The sequence below is a fragment of the Prosopis cineraria genome, unplaced genomic scaffold (genome assembly GCF_029017545.1).
Source record: "Prosopis cineraria cultivar Desert tree isolate PC_DT_omini unplaced genomic scaffold, ASM2901754v1 PC4, whole genome shotgun sequence".
In the NCBI taxonomy this organism is placed as follows: Eukaryota; Viridiplantae; Streptophyta; class Magnoliopsida; order Fabales; family Fabaceae; genus Prosopis; species Prosopis cineraria.
Window position 1 is genome coordinate 17,757,152 of NW_026555335.1, and position 17,008 is coordinate 17,774,159.

Consider the following 17,008-nt stretch of genomic DNA (forward strand, 5'->3'; position numbering starts at 1 on the left):
GTTGAAGAAGTTATGAATGTTAATGTTTTTATACCATTTCCTTTTCCTGAGGAGGTGCAAACAGTAGCAACAAAATTTTATTTTTGGTTGAGAATGTTAGTTCATCAGGTTACTAACGAGATACCAAAAAATTATAATTTTTTAATATTTCATAATTAACATGATAGACATTTTTAATTTTCTTTATATATTAATTAGAAACTTCAACACTCAAAAGAATTTCTATGTTCAAAGCTCAACTCGATTCCAGATAGCTCGAGATGATTGGCTTTAATGGTTGTTAATGTGGATGGATTTATTGAAATGCAAAAGGTAGTAAGTAAAAATAACATGGTAGTAATAGGACCCTAAATTTTTGCTCGAAAATCGCTCTGAACCCTGAACTCTTAAAATATATAAAATAAACTCTAAACTTTTAAATTCATAACAAAATAAACCTAACCGTTAACTTTTTAATATAATTACTGTCCATGCAGGTACTATTTAGAGTTTTTCTATGAATTTAACTCTGACTATTACAGTACCCATGTGGACAGTAACGATGTTAAAAAGTTAATGGTTATAGTTTATTTTGCTTTGAATTTAAATGTTTAGAGTTTATTTTGCATATTTTAAAAATTCAGGATTCAAGGCGATTTTTGACTAATAGTTTACGATCCTATTTGCTTATTATCCTAGAAATTAATACCTACCAATGGGAGAGACAAGTTGGAGTGGTAGAGTGACACAAGCTGGAGGCAAAGCTTGCAATGAACCGGAGGCACGAATTGTGGAGGTGGAGCTAAGGGAGAAACATGGAGTGAAGAGTTGATGGTGAAGTGAACAGCCAAGGGAAGGAGCAACTATAAGGGTAAGGTGAGGATAAGGGAGATGATGAATTTGATGCACAAGTTAAGAGTGAAGTTGAGGGAAGTGTTTTAAAATTCTGGAACCATTAAGGGGACAGTTGCTCTGAGCAACTGTCACCATAATGAGATTATTTTTTAAGGAAAAAAAATCATGCCTTATTATGGTGACAGGTCCTAGATGGACTTGTTTCCATAATTCATGACTTGATTTTAGATACATTTATACTTAAAATCGAGCAAGTTAAAATAAATTATAATGATATACTTTCTTTTCTTTTCTTTTTTTTTTTATTATCCAAACTACCCCTTCCCCATAAGGAGGAGGCACATACATGCAAACACACCCACACCACATACAAGCACATAACACCCACACCATATATGCCTAATAATATTTGTTTAGGTTATTTGGAGATAGAACCCACAACCTCCTCTTTTTAAAGGAGTGTGAAATACTATTAAACCAAATGGTTCTTGACAAGTGATAGGCTTTTCAATGGTCTGTTGTCTTAATTACTTTTTAAAAGTTTTAAAAGTTTTAAAAATAATGGGTTAAAGGAAAAATGTTTTGAAAGTTTTTTGAAAATTTACCTTTTAAGAGGAATAGTGTTTTTCTAGAAGTGTTTAAAATAGAGCAATGTCACCTTAAATTGTTAAATAAGTAGACGGATGTATGCCACTGTGTCACATGACCTATTTCACCATTGAGCCTAAACTTTGAGAGTTTTGAAACCTCTTAAATTCTAGACCTCATGCATAACAATCTATTGATTCTCCCTTATGGCTTTAAAACCTAGCCAGCTACGTCGTGCTTTCGTGGTTTACTTTAGTGCTTGTAAACTTCAAGACACAAGTTCGATCACTGACTGGCATCTCCTAAAGAAAAAAAAAACCCTCACCAGGCTACACCATCTTGAACTCTCAAGTTGCAATATCAAACCAACTGTGAAACCCATTTTTGTTCTATGCTCATTAAATTACTTGGTCTTGTTCAACAACTCTTTGAATGATAGTTTCATTTTCGATTTCCCTCCTTTAGAAATGCTCAAGTTCTTCAACATTTCTCACAACAACTTCACAGCACTAGTTGACTTAGACGAGCACAAGAAGTTTAGGGAGTCAGCTTTCATTGATGTTGGGAATGGCTTTACTTACAATACATCCGAATTCGACACCCCCAGTTATGATCCACCTCCTCCTCATGCTTTTAAAAGCATTGATATCCTATCACTAGAGTCGGAAAAATGAGTTGAGCTTGCAGGTTAGCTTGTTCAACCCACCAACTTTGATGGGTTTGGGTTGAAAGAATTGGCTCATTTTTTAAAATAGACTGGGCTAGCCCAACCCACAAAACTGACTAGGCTAGCCTATTTTTTTTAAAAAAAATAGTTTATTTTTTAATCATAATACATCTTATAAATCTATAATAACGATAATATTTTTAAATTTATAATTTATGAGTTTCAAATATGTTCTTTACATTTAAAAAATAATGTAAATATTTTTTACAATTTACAAATGAAATTTTGTGTTATAGTTTGTAAATCAATTATTTATTAGTTTTTATAGAAATATTTTGACTATATATTATTTATTAATCTTATGAGATTTATTGATTGAAATCACAAATATAAATTCGTTGAGAAAAATAATATGAGAAAAATTATTATCTATATATATGATATGTTGATTATAAATTTTAAATCATTTTTAAAAAATAAAATTATATTTTGTGGGTTGACCTGCGAGCTCACTAGCCTGCCAATGTATGGGTTGGGTTGGCTTTTCCTAGCCCGTTTATCTTGGCGGGCTGGCCCAACCCAACCCGCTAAAATGCTAACCCATATGGGCTAGCTTATGGGTTGGCCTGCAACCCGTTTGCACAACTCTACCTGCTACAAGCACAAAACTCTGGTTGTGTGGTGTCCTTTGCTTTGGCATTCACCTTAACATGGCTTAGGAAGAAGACAAGGAGGGAAGCTTGGCATTGACATACCAGTCTTGATTTCACAGCGTCAAAGCTTGGGAAGAAGGTCAAGGCGATGTCTATAGAGTGGGGTAAAGGAGTTGAGGATGTAAGAGTACATTATAGCTCCCCGAGTGAAGAAGGTAGGGGAGGAAAAGGCGGTGGTGTGCCAAATATAGGAGTACCCAAGACACTAGTTTTAGAAAATTGATCTATTTCATGTAGAACATGGAAGAACCCGAAGGACATGGCCTTCTAGGTGCTCAGAGTGAAGTATGACTACCACATCTTATGCCAGTTGTCTCATCTCAAGGCTTGTCAAAATTTTGTTAGTTAAAAATTAGTCAGAGGTTAGAAAAGGATGACATTGCTATACTTTTAACACTTCCAAGAGAACATCGTTCCTTCTAAAAGGTAAGGATGCTAATTGTGTAGTGTTCAAGATATTAACCCCCAACTAACCATAACATTTAAGGCTAATAAATTAGATTAGTTAAAGGTACCAAAGGAAGATAGGATCAACCTTAGCTATTAAAAATTTCAATGATTAATTTAAAAGAATACTTTAAAGAAAAAGGGATCCTATAAAGACTTAAATTTGAAAACAAGTAAATAACACCCTTAACTCCCTTAAAATCGTAGTACCAATAGTTACAGAAGCATAAAAATTAGTTCGAGCATTAAAACAAGTCAAATAGGGTTAGAAAGGCCCTTTTGCAAAAGCAAAGCAATCCACTATAGCTAAAAGAGAATCTATTGTGACTAAAGGTACAGAAGGATTTCACAGTGGCTAATAACTCTATCCTCTACGACTGACACATGAAACAACTTTAATTGCAGTTTAATATGCATTCTGCCTCCAATGAATCAACTCTCGAACCTAACTTCTAAAGTGCCACCTCTAATTAAGATGATCCAAGCAGCCACACAAAGATAATTTAATAAACTAGCTAATAACTCTATATTCCTCACCATCTGACGTCATATGGGAGATTTGGATGCTTAGGACAATAAATTAGCCTTTTGCCAAATTCTCAAACAATTAAGTGACACAGTACAAAAATTTGACCAATGACCACTACTAGCCAACTTATCATGCTCATGACTTCTTAGCTCAAATGTATTAATGACTTAATAAGCAAATTAACCCCAGTTGGCAATATTATGATTAAACATACACATAGGAATAAATAAATACATTGCAAGATGTATGTAGCTTAATCCTCTTTTTCCCTGGCCTCACAATTGTTCCTTAAAAACAAATCAATAAATTGTAAGAAGTGAGATATGATATCTCAATAACCAGGATACATAGATTCAAGCATATGCAAAGTAACAAGCATAGCATACAATACCACATACTTTCAATTCTTATATTAGTAGTTATATGTTAATTAAATAATTGTTGAAACTAATGCTTTGAAACTTGTTTAATATGTGAAAACAATTTGATGCAATTTGACAAATATGATGAATTTGTGAGAAATGGTTTTAGGAAATGGAGAACTTCATGCATGATTGCACATTTGAGATTAATGACTATACTTGATAGCATGTCATTGTGAAATTAAGGACAATGTGGTACTTGACATGTGAAGTGTGACCAATATGTGTGTGGATATGTGAATTCATATGATATGAATTATTGATTAGAATGCATAATATATGTAAGTTATGCATAGTACGATTATTGGCAGGAGTTTTCCTAGAGAGAGGAGTAGATTGGCAAACCCACATAGTACTTACTATTGGAATTGGAATCTTACTTTGGCACTAACCATTAGAATCAGGAGGTAGCCTTTATCCTATAGTTGATTCGGGACTGTCCCACTTGTTCTATGAGGGACTCGAACTTAACTAGTCTCCACTGATTCATGAGGAGGCTAGATTAGGGGTATGACATCCTATGGTTGTTAGTATTAAGGGAAATTGAGGTATGCAAGTATGTAAATTAACCCTGGCCTGATAGCTCCTCACAAGTAGAAGGTTAGGTTAGTCCATGTTATAGACATTGCTACTCAATAGCCATTGGTTTCATATCAGAGGTAACAACAGGACATAAGGCTGGCATTTGATTATGCACTTAGATCCAGCTATATGGTTGTTATTATTGTAGTTCGGCGTGTATTAGGGACGCATGGTTGGTATTTTTACGACCCTATGATGTGCATTATTGCTAAATATGATTATATGTGTTTTAGGCTTAGTCACATGGTTGTTATTGTTGTGAACTGTGGCTATGATGGTCATGCATGCATTATTTATGAAGTTATTGCCAATTACATATATTTTAATTGATATATAGCTATATAAATTAGGTGGAACTTGATTACTGAGTGATTGTACTCACCCCTCAATCTTTAATATTTTCAAGGCCTATCTCATCGGATCTAGATCAGTGTAAACATGATGAGGCTTAGGATTGTAGTATAAATCCTACTTGTATGCCTCTTTATTTCGATTATGTGTATTTATGTTGTTGAATTGCCAACTAGGATTCATTCATCAATTTTTGTGCTACTTGTATTACCATTTGTAAAATCTTATGTATTTTGTGCCTTGGGTTAGTGAGTTGTGGTTGTAAACCTTGTAGATCTAAAATACAAGTGCAAGTAGGAAAATTTATATTTTGAATGGTTTAGAGTGAAAATGAATGATTTGTGCAAGAATTTCCTCCCCTTTATTTTATGAAATCTGGGGTTGATTGGCAAAATTGTGTTACATGTGCATATGTATGGTTTTGGTTTGTTACACGAGTCTTATATGATCCATTAAGGGTGGTCAGATGGTTAGTGTAGGCTATTGCCACTTGTGTGTGAGTTTGTATACTCCATTTATGTGAATTGTGAAAAAGGGAGTAAAAATGGATTTGGGTATCTAACTCTTTGTAAACACCGAAGTCACTTTAATTGGACGTTGGAAGGAGATTTAGGATGTGTCAAAAGTTTGCTTCCTTTGCTATTATTGACAGCAAAATTTTACTATCATAAATCATGTAATACACTACGGTGCATGGCACTTCACGTTGTAGTACATGGAATAGAGGTTAGCCATGGCACAAGTGCCATTTTTTGCATAATTCACAACTTTGTGTTTTAAATCAAATAATTTGATTCTTATTTGAATCTTAGGCTTCCACATTATTTTAAAACTCTGATTTGAGAAATATGAAAGTGTATATAAGTATTTCAAATGTTCCGTTCTTGGAATATCTTCTGGAAATAATTTGAAATTGTTTCTCCTATTTGAAATTTTGGAAAATTTAGTCATTCCAATGGTAATTTTGTTAAACAATTGATCATATGGATTTTGTGGGATCCCATTGCATTTGTTTAAAATTGTTTCTCTTCCACTTGTAAAATTTGTGAAAGCTTAGTAATCTTTATTGGGTTTAGACTCTTGATTACCTCAGAATTGATAATTAACTATGCATAAGTAAGCAGAACTTACAAATTCCATCTTATTACTCTCTTTATATCTTCTAATCGAATACATGGGTTATTATAATATAGGGCTAACCTGAGCGAATGAATTAGCCTTACTCTTTAGTTTTGAGGGGTTACTCGGCAAAGGTACCCACACTCACTCTTGAAACATAAATTCCCCTTTCTTTGACCCACATTGTTTCTATAGGACCCAGTGATACTAAATATTGTGCTTAATCTATGCTATAAGGTCTCCCTTACTAATTCAACTCTCAAATAACTCAACACTAGTAATCATTAGAATTAACCCAAGGGGATTACCTAACTATGGTTAACCAATTTAAAGTAAATTAAAACCAAAAGTATTTCTTTCAAAAATTGGGATCCCAAGTTTAAGCCTTAGTAAAACCAATCAAAATTGACTTCGTCAAGTGAAAATTAAGAATAAATGAGTATAGAAACATGGGATGCCATTTAGTACTCAAAAAGACACAAAACTAGTTGAAAAATATCAAGGGAGTGAAAAACAGAGGAACACACTGTAGCATTACGTACATACACCACGACTTGTTCTTCTTTGTGCCGCATGTCATGGCACACTGTATAAAATTTTGACAGCATGCAGGGTAACTTCCACTATGCCCTATTTCTTTGCCGATATTCGATTGAAGTGATTTAGATATTTATAGAAAACTCTTTTCATAACCTAGCTAATGGTATGGGTTTTACTTCCAAATAATTTCACATAAAGAAATTAGACACCCAAGCACATTTTTTGAACTTTTCACAATATAAGGGTGTCCAGAACTCAACACATGTGCCAAAAGCTACTACTAAAACCTAGACCATCTTTATTAGATTTAGTACAACCTATGTAACACACCATATACATATAATAGCATCCATGACTCATTTTTAACCCTCAAACTCTCAATATAAAAAACAATGGGGGAGGTCTAGCATGTACATTTCATCAATATTCATGTATAAATGACAATATGAATCATTTCTATACTTGTATCAGTATTTTAATCCTATTTTACACTAATATTTACATACACACATCTCAGGGCCCAAAATACAATAATTAATCATGTATATAACGTAGTGCAAGTATAGTAAAAGAATGCAATTCCTTAGTTGGCAAGTATCATCATAAGTTACACCTAAATTTAAGTAGAGAAAGGTTATATGATAGGAATGTTAAATTCCTAAGCCTCTTAAGCTTTCCCCTTGTTTACACTTGAGTTAAAGCCTACAAAATATTAAGAGATAGTGGTGAGTATAACCACTCAATAACCAAAGTATGTCTATCCTATGAAATTGTATATCAATTGGCATTTACAACATGCAAGAGGGATGAAAAACGTGCAATCCATATGAACACACACACATCTTGTATCATACCCACACAAATCAACATATTCTCATAAGCATCACAAATGCACATTGCCATAATACTATCAACCATGTGACAGTGCCACAATCAAATATCATGACTTTTCATAAGCTTAATAACCATTGATATGTTGGATAAAATGCATGATCAATTTTACTTTATATCCTCCTTATAACTTTTGACTGAAATCGTGGGCTATAAATTGAATAGGATTCCATCTGTGTGAATGGACTACCCAAGCTCACCAATTGTGAGGAGTAATCCTGGCCAAATGTTATTTCACTCACTCTCTGACTATGACTTTCCCTATTTTTGAATCCTTAGGGTGTCGTAAACCCTAAGCTAGTCTCTTAAAAAAACTAGTAGAGATAGTTAGGTTCAAGCCCTTGAGAAATAATGAGATAGTTCCTCGACAAATAATGGGACAAGGCTAGCCTTCGATTATCGAAAGGATGCTGTATATACCATATGGATTTATCTACTCCTCCTAAGCGAACTCCCACCAAATAATCATGTAATAAATCGTGCTCACTTACTTCACATATATAATGTATGCTTATTGGATTCAAACATTAAGTTATCACATATGAGCATCACAATCATTTTCACTTTACACACTTCACTTCTTTTCTCAATCTCATATCATATATGCATATTGATAAATGATAATTTTATATATTTTTATCTTTTTAATTTAGACTTTTAAATATTTATTTAAGGTTAATTAAGTTTAATTAGATATTATTTGATTTTATTAGCCAATATTCAGTTTTAGGATTTTAACTAACTAAATCTTTGATTTTAAAATATAAATAATATCTTTAATATTTTTGCACTTGTGCTATTTAATTTTATTTTATTTTTGTAGATTTTCTAGATTTAATTTGGAAGATATTAATAGAGAATATTTTTTATAAGAAGAATATAGGCATGCTTGGAGATCAAATCAAGAATCAAATCTTTAAAATTTTGTTTGAATTTATTTTGGATTATTTAGTGTAGTTTTTAATTAGGGTTTTTTAGGGTAGTTTAATCTTTTTAATAAATTATTACGTTTTATTAGAAAATGAAAAGAAAGAGAGACGCAAGCCGCTCGTACAGCAATGCCTCATCCCTTTTATTTATAAAAGCACGCATAGGAGACGAAAAGAGTGGGATATAAATCACGATTTGGACGAGGAGGAGAAAAGAACGAGATGTTTTATTTTTAGTTCTATGAAGAGCTAATTTTTTTAGTTTGATTAATTATAAACCATGATCTTAAATTTTAATCAGAGTCTTTAATATTCAGGAAAGATTTTATTTTAGCTTTATTCTAAATTGCTCTTCTTCTCTCTACCTCTAAATTTTATGCTTTAATTGCTATTGCTGATTAGAGTATCTTTACTGCATAATTTTTAGGTTATAAATTTTATCTAAGGTTTTATTTGCTACAATCGATTGATATAGCATTGTAAGAGTAATTTGGCCTAACTTGGGTGATTATCCATGCTTTGTTTCTGGTATGGCTAACATAGAACAGTTGTTAGGTCGTGGGTTAAAGGAGATCTCAATTAATCTATAACTTAATTTCTTGTTTAATTCTTGAATGATAATTTGAGAAATATATAATAAAACTAGAATAATAAAGTTAAATAAAATTGATTTATTTGGTGGACAAGGAATATTAAGTTTAGGTGATTGGGTTGTGATTGATTGCACTGCTTGTACTTGATAATTTTCATAGTTGAATTTCCTCTATTTATTTATTTTTAATTTAGTTTTTAATTTCATCATAAAAAACACCCCATTATTTACCTTTTCATAATCATAATTCAAATAGTTACTCTATTGACTCTTAGGAAGACGACTCAGGTTGCGTTTTACTACAAAATCTAGTTTTTATTAATTTTGGTGCTATTCAATAGTAATGTCACATATTTACTTTTCATATACTACATTCAAAATTATGACAACAATACAATCATCTCATAAAGTTGTCTTCTTCCCATTTCAATTCATAAATGTGGTACTTACATAATTATACACCCCATGCATTCACATCAAATAATTCATTTCCAAAATATAAATCAATTAACAAATGACTATACAAAAAATATTTCCTTTGGTTACCTTAAATCTTGGAGAGGTCAAAGATTTATCCTTCAAATAATTTGCATCCAAGGTTGCTCTCTAGCTCAATTAGGTGCATAAATGATTAATATATAATTAATCATGTCCAAACTCATCATCATCATCACCATTTACATAGTTTAAACTCTTATTTTAACACCTGAAATATCTCAAAGTTCTCATTTCTAGCATTAAGTTTACCCATTAGGATTATAAACGTCAATTAACCTTAAATAACACCATTAAACTACGTGCTTGCCATTAATGGCTTTCAACCAGCTCGAACAACCTCATTAAATGGCAATTTTTGGCTAGTAATGCACCCTCAACCACCAAAACATGTAAAGCATTTAATTATTAGTTTAAACAATTAAAATAACTCCTATTAACTTTATTTAAGTCAATGGATTCGGACCCATAATTCTATGGACTGAAAATCACATCTAACAACAAAGCCTAATCTCTAAACTTCTGAAAAATAAGAGAGGAAGGAAGATGAGTGCTTAGAAAACTTACCTCTTGTGTCTAGGAGTCCTAAAATTCTCTCATATCTTCAATTCTTCATGACCTAGTAGAGTTCTTAGTATTCGCTTTCTCCTTCTCGCTCAAATCTTATTCCTCTCTCTGTTTTTTTGCATATGATCGAATATTATTTATGCAAAAAATGAGCCATGCGTTGTGACACATTTCACACATGTCATGGCATGTGGCACAAAGAAAATCTTTCATGGTTTTTGGCCAAATGCACCGTAGTACATGATGCACAAGGTCATTAAACATCATTAATGACTAACTATCATCAATTATCCCTTAATTGTGGTTAAGGCTTAAGACTTCCATTAATACCATTAACTATAAACCACCTCATTCCTAACTGTCATTTACTTGTCTAACCTTCTATTAGCATAAATAACATTGTGAAACTAACCCTTTGTCATTAACTAGGTTATTAAGTATTAGGGCTAAGCTTAAACCTACTATTAAAAGCATTCACTAATGCTATTAGCTCAAAACTTCAATTAGAACACCAAACTAAGATCTATTAACCTTGCCGATGATAGAAACTTAGTAACCATCCTCACCATTTTCAAATTCCACCTTATAATCCTAAAAACTAATCATAAGAAGGGTAGAGAAAGGAGTATTGAACTTACCCAAGAGTTGTTTAGCTCCAAGAGTCTTCCAAGTGTCAAAAACCATTAACCTTAACCGAGTAAGATTCCCTTTCTTAAGTTCCCCTTTACTACACCTTTGTATGTACTATTACATTTTGGGTTTTAAAAATCGATTCCACTTTAATCCACTGTAGTGCATAAAGCATTCTACCATGATGGATAATACAATGGTGAAGTCCATTTTAAGCCATCCTAGTTGGGCCCTATGATGGCATAATTACCTATAACTCATGCAATGCCTTCAGCTAAGGTTTAGTATTCCTGCATCCATTAATTTACCTTAAATTCCTTGCTCCATTACTAATAGTCCTTAATTATTCCTTAATTAAAAATCTAGGATGTTATAAATTTCTCCTTTCAAATTTTTTTTAGGGCATTTATGCCCCTTAACCCAAAATTAATTTATATGGTAAATTGTAAAATCTCAAATTTTAAATTAAGATTTATTAATCAAACTAAGGGTAAATTAGTCAATTAAAGAATTAATTACATTAGAGATGATTAAGTGTCACAATAGATTTATTGGACTTAGTGCTATATAAATCAAGTGGTCATACACTTAGCAATTTAAACTAGATTAACCAACTATACAGCATAATGGCAACATAGGTCATCTCTCAAAAAGGTGTTTAAAGACTAAATCAGAGCTTCTTAATGCAATTAAATTAAAATAAAAGCCCCAAGAGTTAATTAATTTTAATTGATTTAAACTAAATATTAATTAACCTAATTAAAGCCTAAAACCTAAGCTAATAAATTTGTGAAAATGGGATGGAATAGGGTACTTAGAGTTAGATTAATGCTTAAATCCTAACCATTTATGAAATGTGAATTAGTCATTTTGTTCTTAACTAAATCATGAAGCCACTAGGATAATTCTCTCTAGCAAGTTAACCTCACCAAGGAATCTAATTAAACTTAGGATTCTAGAGCCCAATTCACTTCCTTAATTTAGTTTTAAGCCCAAGTTAGCTAATTAATGGAAAATTTTAGCAAGTATGATCAGCTCTTTACACCACCAAATGACCCCCAAAATTATGATAGATCCCAAGCAAGTCCAACAAACACTTCTTAAAATTATGATAAAGCATATGATAGGTTAAAACACTCAAGACTATTCAAAACTGTGGCACATTCAAGAGTGGTTGAAATATATAGCTTAACATACCAAATGAAATTTAATAATAATCAAATCAATCTCCATATAAAAATATCAACCAAGATTATGGTTGTAAAGTCAAGACATAACAATCTAATATTATGGTCTTACAAATCTATTAATGGAGAAAGATTAAGAGAAAAATAAAAGGGTTACAAAATTGAAGACCCAAGTGGTTTATTAAGGTTCCCTCCTCCTCCAAGCACCTAAAATGATTTAGCCTTCAAAATTCTTCAAGTCCTCTATGAAAAGCTCAAGTTAGCCAAACCCCTCCATGGAACTAAGTAGAGAATGAAGCGTAAAATGGATGATCAAGTAGTAAGGATGTGTAGAGGGGAGTGAGAGGAGAAGAATGGGAGTGATTTGGTGATGATCCAATAGTTAGATAAAGAAAAATGGAGGAGAGAAAGGGGAAGCCATGGTTGAATATGCATCGCAGTGTATTCACCTCTATGCCACACACCACGGCGCATTTGTATAATTTTTGACAATAAATTTTGCTGTCAATTTGATAGCTTTTGGGCAACTTCTGATGCACCCTAATTCTTCATCCGATATGTGATTGACACAAACTAAGTGTCTACAAAAAGCTCTTTTCGAGCTCTAACTAATGGCTTTAGTTTCATAATTAGATTATTACTCGATCAAAATTTGGATATTCTTTTCAAAACTTATAGTTTTTCAACAATTTTCACAAAACTAAGTGTTCCATTCAATTATCAAAAGCCAATAGCCATCGACACCAATTTGACCATATGCAAAACATCAAAACTAACTCCTACAATGCACCATATCACATTAAACACTTCTAGATCACAATTTCAAACCCTAAATTTCAAAACATACAAGGGGGAGTTTAAGCACATTTTCATCATGTGATCTATATTCAACGCATAATATGCTCAATTCTTACTTTCATTAGTATTTTGGCCCTTACATAAATAACAAATATCATCAACTCATTCCCTAAGGTTCAAAATACACTTACAACTCACAAAATATATAATGCAAGTAAGAACTAAAAATGAACTAATCCTAGTTAGCAATTTAAATTGTAAAATATATATAAAGGCTTAAAAATAAAGAGGCTTACTAAAATAAGATAGTAGTCCTATGACTCTAGCTGCTTTCCTCTATCTAATCCTCTTGAGCTATTCCCTGCAATATTGAAAATGATGAGGTGAGTATAACCACTCACTAAGGTCCAACTAACTTATGCTTATGCATGTCAATTAATTTAAATGCAAGTGGCAATTTATAAGTAATTACAACATATAGACATGTTCAAGGGCTTAACTCAACCTTCTTATCATCTTCAAGACATACATATGAGATTATGATTAAAAATTAATTTGTAAACATGTCTCGAGAACAACTATCCACATATTCATTTACAATGATTCATATCCATAAAATTTCAAACAAATTAATGCCCTTACATAATCAACAAGATTTCTAAGTGTATTAATTCACTGGGGTCACAATATATCAACCATGTGCCCGTTTTCACTATATGCATGATCACACCTCCCTTATATACTCCTTATTCCTCTAACATGAAACTATGGGCTATAACACGATGGGATAGTCTATAATTTGTGACTTCCCTAGCCTAAATACTTGTGAGGGGATTACCCAACCAAGGCTTACCTAACTCACTTATAAAATATGGTTTCCCCCATTTCTCACACTATAGGGTGTTATATTCCCTAAACTAGCTTCCTCATTGAACTAGTAGATATCTAGTTAGGTTCGAGTCCCTCGTTGAACCAATGGAATAGTCCCTTGTTGAACAAGTGGGACAATATGAATATAAACAATTTGGGCAAGCCATTACTCAAATAGGAGCCCTACTATGTGGATTTTAATTCTCTACTTCTCTTCCTAGGCGAGCTCCTGCCTCTCAAGATTATGCAATGCATATTCATATAATAATTCACATTTCACATGATTAATAGAACTTCACATAACCATTTTTCATTAAACTCTACCATTTTACAATTCATTGAACTCCTTAAACACATTTTCATTGAATTCTAAATCAAATAAGTCATTGAACTCCAAATCAAACAAGTCATTGAACTTCAATTTTCAAAATCATTGTACCTCACACATTCACAATCATTGAACTCCATAAATATCAAAGTCATTGGACTCCTAGCAACTCAAATAATTGAACTCTCAATTACATAAATCATTGTACTCCATGATTTCATAATCATTGGATTATATTTAATCACCACTTTAATCGTGGGCTTTTCAAACAAAACAAGCCACATTCAATTTCACACAATTCATTTATCAAAATCAATTAATAAACTAATTATCACACAAAAGTACAAGATAAAATTCCCTCGATTACCTCAAACCTTTGATAGATTAAAGGTTTAAACCCTTAAATACTCACTCCCTAAGCTTCCAAAAAGCTTGAATGGTGCCAAAGATAGTCACTCTACAAGCATTTACAATACAAATCATCAATATCTATATTAGGGCTAATTTTCATTTATATTTCAATACTTCTTAATGCTTAAGATTCATTCTTGACTTACATAAAAATACCCATAAGGTTTTTTAGTTTCCTTTAACCTTATTAACATCATTGATCTCTTTAATGATCATTAATGAAGCCACATTGTCCTTAACTAACACATTTATGATGATTTTTGGACACTTAATGCTTCTCAACCACCAATCATCATATATTCATAAATACTAAGTTTGCTTAGCTCAATCTACCCCCATTAACTTTATTTAAATTCAATAGATTTAGACCCATAGCCTCTATAGACCCAAAATCAACTTTATCAATCAAATCCTAACTTCTACCATTAAGAAAATGGAAGAAGAGAGAAAGATTTAAATAAGGAAGCTTACCTTTGATATTTAAGAGCTCCAAAATACTCCTAATACTAAGATTCTCCAAGACCTAGAATTGCTCTTTCACTTCTCTCACATTTTCCTTTGTTTTTCCTCTGGTTTATGCTTCATTTCGTGAATTTATGACAGTAGAAAAGTGACCATGCATCATGGTAGATGCACAATGCATGCGGCACATGGCACAGAGAGCACCTTTTAGGCATGTTGCCACACATGCGTAGCGGTAGCTTATCCACAAGCCATGACACGTGACACAAAATCTCCCCTTTCAAAATTTCTTTCACTTTCATTCTTGAATAACCTAATTCTCCTTCGAACTTGTGTTTAGGGCTGAAATTAAAACTAAACATGCCCGTTATGCCTCTTTGGTCACACACCTCATTAATACACTTAATGAATCTAATTGAGCTTAATTAATGTGGTTTAAAATTGAGGATGTTATAGGTCGTGTCCTCTTACCATAATCTAGGGTATATCTCACAGATATGATGCATGTTAATACACGTGCCACTTCAAATTCATTTCAATCAATACTCACATACCCACATGCATATACTTTCACAATATTGCTACTCTGTTAGTTCACAACACAATGTACATAGTTATATCAAAATATTTGCAAATAATTTCACAAACAAATAAATAAAAGGGTTACTCTAATTACCTTAACCCTTACGACAAAGAGTTACCAACCACACTAAGCTCCCAAGGGTGTAAATTCTCATAAGCAACTTCACAGATGCTCAATCTACATAACACAGTGCCTCTCAATCAATTCTCAACCTATCACGTAAGCATTAATTTGGCTCAACCAAATCCCTTAATACATAAAACAATTCAATTAAATCCTTTTTAATTCACTTATCTATTATTTATAGCCATTAGCCTTATAGGCTACTCTAACAATCATAATAACCTCCTAACATACTCAATTATCCAATTTCTCAATTTCAACCTAACTTTTAGGTCATTTTAAGCTTAAATTCTCAAAGCTCAACCATTCAACTCCATATTAGTCACAAAACCTTAGTTCTATATTCGATAGCCTATTTTAACCCTTTCTTTAATATTACAACACCTTCGAACCTCATGATTCGATTTATCAATTGGTAAAATTCAGTGAAAAAGGGGTAGAATAGAAGTATAGTGCTATGCCTTATTTACCCGGCAAGTTACTAATCGAAGCAGACTCCAAACCTCAAGTTATGACTTGCCTTAGTAGATCTAAAACTTCCTAACCTCTCATGAACATTTTCTCCCTCTTCTTATTCTAATTTCACAATCTAACTTAACCTTTAAGTAAATATTCTGCACCATGTGTCGTGGTGCATGCAACTTCCGCCGTGGCGCATGGCACAGAGAGAAAACTCTCACTTATGCTCACACGTTAAGCCTCGGATCACCATTCTACCCTTCAATCCTATCATTACAACATCCAATCAACATAAATTATCAACTCAACATCTAAATCACAATCAATTCTTTAATTACCAATTTATCCCTAATTAGCAACTAGGTCCTAGGATTGAAATTCAAGATGTTACAATATCTAAGCTCACTAATTGTGAGAAGCAACCTGATAAATATTTTCTTGTAGTGAAAACTTGGTTTACTAAATAAATCCATCAAAACCACACACCATAGCTAAGTTTCCTAGCCACAAGTCTACAAGCAAACAAAAACTCATACACAAGCCATACAATCCACACATACTCACACACATATACATAATCACATCCTATTGGCAACCTAATTCTACATACATTACAATATATTTGTTCAAAAAGAAGGGGTTACAGTTCTTTACAATTCACAAACAACCCCTAGCTATGCTCCTTTCCTCGTCCTCTACTTGTTCCTTCGCTTAGACTTGGAAATATTGAAAAGAAAGGGGTGAGACAACCACAGTTTCAGTAACAGAGAAATCTACATTGATTATTACAAAGTAAGCCATAATCGAATAAACGAATAATAAATTCAACATAGTATATAATTTAGCCATTTAAAATGCATGAATGCATAACATAGGCCGGTATGGCCTTTC